The following is a 9,759-nucleotide window of genomic DNA, read 5'->3' as shown; positions in this document are numbered from 1 at the left end:
AAATAAATTTCTCTTATATACATTTACAACTAATATATAATTTAGACAGAAGTGGCGCCCAGAGCATTGTCTGTTCTTTTTTATGGATCACTGTAACTCACGTACCAGGATAGATGTTGACAGAATCCTGGGATCTGTCAAGGTTACCACTTTTACTTTGGATCCTTGTCCATCCTGGTTACTGGAATCATGTTAGGATCACATTAACATGTCTCTGATCATAAAACAATCACTTAATCTGTCTGTCAAAGAGGAGATTATCTGTATATTACTTTTGAAAACATTGCTAGAGAAGAATTATGTGGCCAGTTATCATGTGGTCTTCAGTCTGCCCTTTCTGGACAAGATGATTGACAGTGGTTGTCAAATGACTCCAGTTCTTCTCAGATGACTCCTCTGCTCTGAACTCTTTTCAGTCTGATTTCAGGTCAGAGTATAGAATGGAGAGGCACTAGTAGCTTTAGCTGATGATCTCCATTTGGATGTAGACAAGGGTCATGCCTCTTTTGTTGCTCTTACAGAAGATCAGTGCTTTTTTGTAGAAAAAGCCTAGCAGGAGCTCATTTGCATATTAGGCCACACCTGCCCAGCCTGGGAGCACATGGCAGCCGCATGGTGGGTCGGGCTAGCCAGGGCCCTGGCCAGCCCAGGCAGAACTCCGCTCCTGTGGGCTCCAGCAGAAAAAAAGCCCTGCAGAAGATAACAAATTAATCTCCCTGAGGAGAGAATTCCATAACTTTGGAACTATGATAAAGAAGGCCCTTCCTCAGGTTGCTGCCTATCTAGCCTCAGCATTCTGCTGGATACTCTCCAAGGTCAGTCCTACTAATCTAGATGGTTCCAGGCCACACACCATAGTGGCAAGATCTTTTTCTTCACAGGAAAGGTTGCAGATGGCCCACCAACCGAAGCTGGTGAAAGGCCCTCCTGGCCACTGCTGACACCTGCTTTTCCAGCAGGAGGCCTGGGTCCAGCAGCACTCCCAAGCTATGGACCTGCTCTTTGTGGAAAATGCAGCTCTATATCAAACAGGTGACACCTCAGTTACTGGGCCAATCCTTCCCTCCACCAATAGCACCTCCATTTCTCAGGATTAAGTTTCAGGTTGCTAGCCCTCATCCATCCCAAAACTGCTTCAAGGCACTAGTTCACAGTTTCCACAGCTTCCCTGAAATTTGCTGGAAAAGCCAAGAGATCATAGAGAAGCAATAGGGTTGCACATAATTCCCATGTCACAAACTTAGGTTGTGTCAGGGGTGTCAAACATTTGTTATGAAGCTAGCTCTGACGTAAGTGAGAACTTGTTTGGCCCGGCCATGTGTGTCATAAAATGTAATGCCATGTAGCAGAGATATAAACTTTATAAAGGACACAGGCAAACACAAATATTTTTAAAATATAAAATAAAACATGCTTAAAACATTAACACTCTTGCAATATTTTGTTTATTTAACAATCTCTGATAACTTGCACTGAATTAATGCATCAACCTGGAGACAATGTCTGTGCTATAACAATCTTAAGTAGGCTGTTCGGATATTGTTCAGGTGTGTATCTGTAAGTTGCAAACCTACTTTTGACATTTTCATTTCATTTATTAAATTTATACCCTGCCCTACCCCAAAATGGGCTCAGGGTGGCTTACATCATAAAACTAGCAGGAAAACCAGGAAAAACCAGGCAGGAACCACGAAGGAAGCTTGAAGCAGATTTATTGGCACACCAGAGCTCAATTGGTCTCACAAAGAATTGAGCTGCCCCCGAGGGGTTTACATACACTTTTATATTATGAGCGAGGTGCTACTTTGAGCGAAAGCATGGGTTATATGATGCGATTCATTAGCATACTCCTTTGCCAACAAAGTTTCCTATGAAGGTGGTTTGGCTTTGTTAACTAAGTGCTTTTGGCACCCTAGCAGAACATATTTACTGTTTTTCTAGCTCTTGCGGTTGAACTGCTATTTCTCTGAAAGCTACTATTTCCCTTAAATGAAGCATAACACATCACAAATACTTAAACCTCTTGCGTTCTGTGTGAGCACAAATCTACAGCACTGACCCTTCAATGGCATATAATTTGACCTATTAATTGCATAATATTTTCCATGCCTGCCACATTCCCCCCTTTCAGACCTGAGTAACCCTGACCAAAGGGGAAGAGGGTCTGACCATTCTTGTCTTAAGGGCACATATGCATATAACTTGGCTCTCCATTATTGGCATAATCACTAAGGGGATCAAATATTTGGAAGCCAAACTGTTTGCATATATGCTCTTCCTTGCTTTCAACAGCAGGACTGTATCTGGTTTTGGGGCAGGCTGCAGTTTCTTCACACCGCTAGTGACCATGGTTCTAATAATGGAGAGTAGGCAGAGCAAGGCTATTATCCTTTAAACCTGAGGCTTATCTTTTCTATTATCATTTATCTGGAAGCAGCAATTGGTGTGGTTAAACTTTTTACAGACCCAGCATTCAGTAGCTGACAGGAAATCACAAAACCACAGTGAATAAGATTGGTAGATTTTACTTCATCTTCTCCTGTGCGTAGACCTGCCAGCTTCCAGTGTGGTGGGAGCAGAGGACTTGCAGCCACTGCCCGTGATTTTTAACAGCTTAGGAAAATAGAAGTGTTCCAAACAATGTGGAGATACTGTCCCCTGCCACAGGAGAAAGAGTAATTGTGGAACACTGATCCTGCATTTTTATCCCAAGGGCTTTTTCTTGTATGTTTGCCCTGATTCACTTAACCTAGGACATAAGGGTTAAAAGACTTTAGTGGTTTTTTTTGGGGGGGGGGTTGTATTTGTTATTATGAATCTTATTCCGTCTTTGACCATATAAGGGTCGGTGTCAGAAGAGAGTCTGTTCTGACCCTTGGAGCCATCTGGAGATGCATCCCTTGATTGCATTGCTGCAAAGGGGAAACGGACTGGCTGCCGAGCTGAACCCGAGAACTGAGGTCGGCAACATTTACAGGACAGCTTTTACCACCAGCTGGCCTACTGGTCATAGTCAGGAGTACACCAACACAACCATGGCTCTTTATACCTACTGGTCGAGTGTCTAAGTTTTTTTTTTCTTGGGTTTCTAACCAGTAAACGTGCCTGTCAGGACTAACTTATCACCCATCCATTGCACCCAGTCAGCATTGGTCTTGGGACATTTGCATGGTCAGACTCTGCACATGCTCCAACCCGAAGCCAGGATGCAAGGAAGGATGGGAAATGAAGTCCTTTCCCCTTCATAGATGTTTTCAGTCTGTCTTTTACCATGTAAAGGAGGGCTGAAAAGCCCTGGGAGTTGTGGAGGGGGGGGGTCCAAACCAGAGAGTTCCCTAGAGCAGGTATTCCCAAACTCCTGATACCTGAGTGGTTTTGAAAGTATTGTGTGTTGGGACTGCGATGGCAGAATTAAAAGTTCCAATGCACAATAGACAATCCTTCACTACTGGGTTCCGAGTTGGCACCCAGAAAGAAACTGTTCTGACCCATGGAGCCCTCCAGAAGTCAGACAGCCAATGCACAACAAGCTGTTGTACACTGTGGGTTCTTTTTGGACCTCCATGAGCCTTCAGTGCAAACAGGGTCTGGAGGAAGGAGAAATTTGCCCAACGGCACCCAAGTTTGACACCTGAGCAGAACCTGTTCTGACCCACAGAGCCATCTGGGTATGCAGCCCTTGACTGCATCATTGCAGAAGGGAACCAGAGTGGGTGCAAAGAGCCAAACCAGGGAGCTGAGATCGACCGCTTTTCCTGGACAGTCCTTGCTCGTCGATTAGCCTTCTGGTCATAGCTAGGGTTGCTCAGGCACGGCTTCTTGGTGGAAATGGCTCTTTGGGTTCCCTGTCACAGGTTTATAATCTTCCCCTTGGTTTTCTACCTGCAAGCATGTTCGTTTTTGATTAACCTGCCACCTACCCACTGCCCCAGCCAGCCGTGGTTTTGGATCATTTGCATTTTTACACTCTGCACGTGCTCCAACCCAAGGCATGTGTGCAGGGGAAGATGAGAAATAGAGTTCTTTCACAGCGTATGGACACAAGTTTGTGTATTGATTGAAATCTATCTTTTACCAAAAAAGGTAGGGCCGTACCATCGGCCCAAAGGGTTAAAAGAGGACAGGCAGTGACACTTGCCCTCTGGAGCATGGAGCTCCAGCTAAGAAATTCTCCCTTCCAGGGACTCAGGGGGCCAGAACAGATCCTACTCAGACATCTAGGGTGTCTAGAGTTTGGATCGGGCATTTGAGTCCCTGGTGGGAGAGGAATGGTTGGGTCCATCTCAGCCGGGCCGAGACACGCAATGGAAGGCACTAGGCAGTTACAGTAACAGAATTCAACTGCATGTTTTACTGCCCAGTACAGAGATATTATTGTACACTGTGTTTTGCCAATGTCAAAATATTATGTGTTTATGGAAAATAACACACAAAGGTCTGGAAGTCCTGTTTCCATTGAAAGGGGTAATCTACATAGCTCCTCCTATCCAAACCCGTGCTTACACTCCCTCCTTAGCCTCTTGTAAGCCGCCTCAGCCGCCAGCGGGAGGCAGCACTGAGTAAAGTGTGTGACGTATCCAGTTGACGGGTGCCATCTCCCGGGTGGGAGATGTCACTAAAATTGTGTTTTCAACTAAAATATGGATATGTGTATGTATTTTTCAATCTATTCTTTACAAGAAAAGGGAGCCAGCCCTGGGAGGGCTGGATTTTGAGATAGTTTGTCAGCCAAACCAGAAAGTATGAACTTGTATCAGGACCCTGAGGGAGTCCAGAAGGTGGACAGGGCAACTCCCCAGAGGGTTCAGAGGCAGCAGCCTCTACCTAGGTCTGTATAAGGACCCCAAGGGAGTCCAGTATCAGGCCGTAAATGGCAGAGGTAACCAGCAGCATTTCACCAGAGGGGTCAGAGAAGACAGCCTCTACCTGGATTTCCCACCTAACATGCCAGCAGTCCATCTTATCTGACCCATTGTTAGGTCTAAGTGTCCAAATTTACCCTAGGGTAAATGACCAGCACCTAAGACAGTGGTTTAACTGAATACAAATGCTTGCTAAAAATGAGGATATTTCTAACACGGTTATGTTTGTATATTATTACTATGAAATATACTGTACCATCATGCATTGCAACCACTCGGGTCTATTTGCATAAGACAGCCCACACTTTAAAGGGGCCCGGGGAAATCCGAGAGAAATGTGCACGTGTACAATGAGTTCTGTGGCACAACGCTGTGATAACCCCTCCCCTTGAGGGACGGACATCCGAGTGAGTGACAGGCTATGCGTATTATAGATTATTCTATCTTTTACTTGAAAAGGGGAAGTCCCCCCCTCCCAGCCAGGGAGGGACTCCAGGGAGGCCCTAAAAAGGGGCCAAGCGGATACTGGGCCCCTCAGAGCCACAAAGGCTCTAAATTAAAAAGGAGAAAAGCACACATGGCTGGCTTCTCCGAACCCAATGCAAGGGGAGGGGCATCATAGAGGTGCATACTCCCTGGTTTGGAGCGCTAACCCAGTGGCCATTTTCACCCAGGAAACATGACCAGCTGCTGCAGCTAGCAATCAGGGCATGCCAATGGACACGCCTTGAGAATATAGTGTGCAGTTTTCAATAAGCACAAAGGTGACCTTAGGGTCTGGGTGATATAAAAAAAATCATTGTATTGGATGGTATATGTATTGTTTGAGGACCACTTACATGCAACAAGGGCACAAACATCTCCCCCAGGAGTCCTTGCAAGTGCCTATTTACATATGTAAACGCAAAACTCCTCTTAATAGGATCCCACTATGACATGTGATCCCAGGACTGGGGAACACGGAAATACCCGATTCGACTCAGGAAACTTCGAGAAGTCCTGCATTGAGCATGCTCTGTGGAGAATTGGCTTCAGATCGGGCATTCCCTATGTGAGGGGGGGGTGACTATTAATGACTGCCACCAGGCATTCTCTATCTCTCTCCCTCCTCCAGGAAGCGTACCTACTTAAGTGAGGCAGGAAAAAGATCCTCTTCCTCCCCCAGCACGAGAAGACTATCGAGGGGGGGGGGGGGGAGGAGAAGACTCAAGGCTATGTAGTGAATAGGAAACCTATGTATTAGAATAGTTGTAGGAAAATGATGTATGAATCTAACTTGTAACCATGAAATCTGATTCAATTATGTATCATTTCATTTAAGCATTGATTTAAAGGTATACATAGCCAATCAGTAGTTGTTATCTCGTTTGAGTAACAACAATATTGTTATGAGATCACCAGTTTTATTAAAATTGCAACCTTGTGTTCAAAGACACTGCATGATGAACAATGTTTCCAATGTCAGTCGCCATCACATCATAGTTTTTAAGGAAGTAGCCTCTGGCCCTTTGGAAACTGTATTTTCAAATTTATTTTTGAGTATTATTAGCTTAGTGGCTCCAACCTTTAGTTAGGAGGTGCACCCAGGTTAACACTTGGCCCTTAAAGAAAACGTCACCTATCGAGATCAGCTGTGGACGTTGTTACCAGTCAAGACAGCGTAACCATTTGATAACGTCAGGCTTGAAGGGGGGGAATTGTGAGCAAAGAGCCCCCAACTGCAGAATGTCATAGTCACCCATTTGGTTGCCAGGCTGCCTGGAGATTAAACTTGCACACATCTGCCAGAAACTTTGGGTTTTGTCTACCAGAATATAAAGGGACTTATGTGAGTACTAACAGCCATAACGTTGCAGCAGCACTCCATGTCTTTGGAGGAATGCTAACCAGGAGAACAGATGGTTTCCAGTCGCTCTGCGCAATCCCCATCTCAGCCATTGTAGCGAAAGAAGTTGCACCGCCAGGAGCTGTCCAAGCAAGCGGTTTTCAGCCTCAACCACCGAATCGCTAGGGAAAGGCTAACAGACCCAGCAACTATCTTTCCACAGCGCCAGACTCCATAACAGCGAAGCAGGAGGCTCACGTACTCAGCGGATGTCACCTGTGCATAGGGCAATCAAGCTCACCCCAGGAGGAGACCCTGTCAGACTGCATAAACTTTTGTCCCATGGAACCCAAAACAAAGGATGGTGCCAGCCAAGGAGCAACATCTTCACCTAAAGGCCAAGTATCTTTGTGTAGACCTGGTGTCACCTAGGTAGCTATTTGGCTATCCATTGTCACCTTTTAGACATGTTTAACAGCTTTTAATCACCCTCACCCCAGGAGTTTCCCCCCATTCTTTCCATTAATGGTCATCCTGGAGCCTCCCCCTTGGCTCATTGTTACCTGGAAGTCCAATCAGATAACTAAGGCCAAGTCTGCTCATTGGATAGCTATGAGCATCCAATCAGGGGGTGCCAATTAACTGGCTATTGGCTACTGCATAAGTCCAGCCCTTATGGTCACTGTAGAGCCTCCCCTTTTTCTGAGGTCATGCACCAGCTGACCACCTGTTATCCGCCCCTGTACCTCCCATCCCCTAAGAGCTCAAGGGAAGCCTTATAACCCAACCTTTTACACGTGTGCATCTAGCAGAACCCCAGTTCCGCTGTCTAGATACATCCCCGATTCTTGTCCAGTTGAGGGTCCCCTCCCCCTAGTCCTCATTTTTCTGCCATTGGAGCCTTCCTTGGAGACTACGATTGGTAATTATCACCCTGTTTGTACATCCTTGTGTTAACTCTGAATCTCTCTCTATTTTTATTAGAACTGTATGTGTGTTGTATAAATTCATGACCTTGTATGTGTATGTTCTATATTTTTCTGTAATAAAGTTTAGATAGTTTCTCTTAGTTAGTGTCCTTGGTAGATTTAAGCAATAATTTCTGGAGGTGGAATCCTGTACATATCGATTCTAAATCCTTATTAAGCTAAAGGTGCCCATCTAACAATTCTCCAACCTCTTTTTGAGGGCATTTTGGCTTACACGCTCCCAGTGGACTAAGAATCAGGTGTCAATTTCTGGATCTGGAGGTTTTAGGCATTTCTCAGCGACAGACTGCTTTGCCCAGGATTTGGTTGCTGGCTTAAAGTGCGACCAGTGAACCCAGGCAACAATCCCTGGACACTTCAACAGCTGTGGGGGAGCTTACCAGCATCACATAAGGACCTTCCCATTTAGGCTACAAGGTCTGAGTTTTGTTTTTGTTTTTTCCTTTCAACATACTTTGACATTTTGTTTACAGCTTTTCTTAGTGTTTACAGTTTTATTAAATGATTACGTTTCTTAACTGTGTCAGGAGTTTTGGGGGGTTTTTTAGACTTGATGCCTAAGGGTGGTCTGAATAAGGCAATTTGGCAGGACTTTAACTCAAGGCAGCCTTGTTTTTTGACAGATTTCAGACATAGTCAATTTTAATTATCTGTTGGCTCACTTGACTTTACCAGAACTCTGGAGTTATTATTTAGACAATGAAATAGGGTACAGTGAGCAGCGTTACATATGGATGATGGGCAGTGATTAAGCCTGCAAAATAGTACCAAATTTGAATACTATCACCCAAGGTTCTCAAACTGGTTTACAGCTTTAACAGTTTGCTATCACACCATCTTCTGAAATACTTATTTTATCATATATCTAATTTCCATGGGAAACCCTACTATGTGGATCGGACCATTCACAAGAGGAAAATTTCTTGGGGGTTTGGTGGAGTTTTTGCAGACCTGGGGAGTGGGTCTTATGGTCTTTTACAATGCATGCATGTTGAATGTATACATATTGTTTTACTTATGAACTCACACCTTGTAGATTAGAATATACCACATGCCAGGAATATGGTTGAACAAATTTCCTCATGGCAGAAGATCTACTCAGTGCAAGGATGATAGAGTAAAACCTCTAGATACAATTTAATTTATGCTAACTGATAATTTAAAAATGGAATTATTAGGGTTTGTAGAATCTTTCGGGCTCAAGTGCCGTGTTCTACTGGAGAAAGTTTTTCTTCCAGACGTTTCGTTCTCGGCTGCGGAGAACATCCTCAGTGGCGTTGCAACCGGAGCAGGCGCTCTGACCTTCTTGGCTGACCTTCTCAGCCAAGAAGATCAGAGCGCCTGCTCTGGTTGCAACGCCACTGAGGATGTTCTCCGCAGCCGAGAACGAAACATCTGGAAGAAAAACTTTCTCCAGTAGAACACGGCACTTGAGCCCGAAAGATTCTACAAACCCTAATGATGTTACCAGCCGTGAAAACCTGAAATCTTTGATAAAAATGGAATATTCCCAGATCAAAATCCAAAGACACAAGAAATTAGTTCCTCTGAGCTAGAGGAGATATTATGTTTCTTGAGGAGCAATTCCCCCCCTTTGTTCATGTGTGAGACAACTCACTATTCACAAGAGCTACAGAGAAGACTTATGTGGCATGAATAGAAACTAGCTGGTTTACTGACAAAAGATTCACAAGCTAGAGCACATCTTTGAATGCATGAAGGGAGCTTCAGCCCACAAAAGCTTCTGCTTTAAAAATCTGCAGCAGTTTTCATGTGGGAAGAATCTTTCATGTTACATTTATTACCATTTCTGTTCAGTTTTAGAGCGGTTTCCTGTTTTTGTTACCTAGTTAATGTCTTAACCTAACCACAAGTCTACTTTCAGGCAGCAACTAGCAGATTTCTAACAGCAAGCAAGCAAACCCTTTTTTATTATTCCTAATTGCAAGCATTTTATATGGCTTTTACCTGCAGTCATGGCCTTATAAATGTGTATCTGCCATTTGATGAGTAATATAATTCATTAAATTATGTACCTTATACATCCCTTTTACTTTGTTTAGGTGTAGGCTCTTGTTTAAAT

The sequence above is a fragment of the Heteronotia binoei genome, chromosome 21, assembly GCF_032191835.1.
Source record: "Heteronotia binoei isolate CCM8104 ecotype False Entrance Well chromosome 21, APGP_CSIRO_Hbin_v1, whole genome shotgun sequence".
Lineage (NCBI taxonomy): Eukaryota > Metazoa > Chordata > Lepidosauria > Squamata > Gekkonidae > Heteronotia > Heteronotia binoei.
This window is presented reverse-complemented; position numbering follows the sequence as displayed.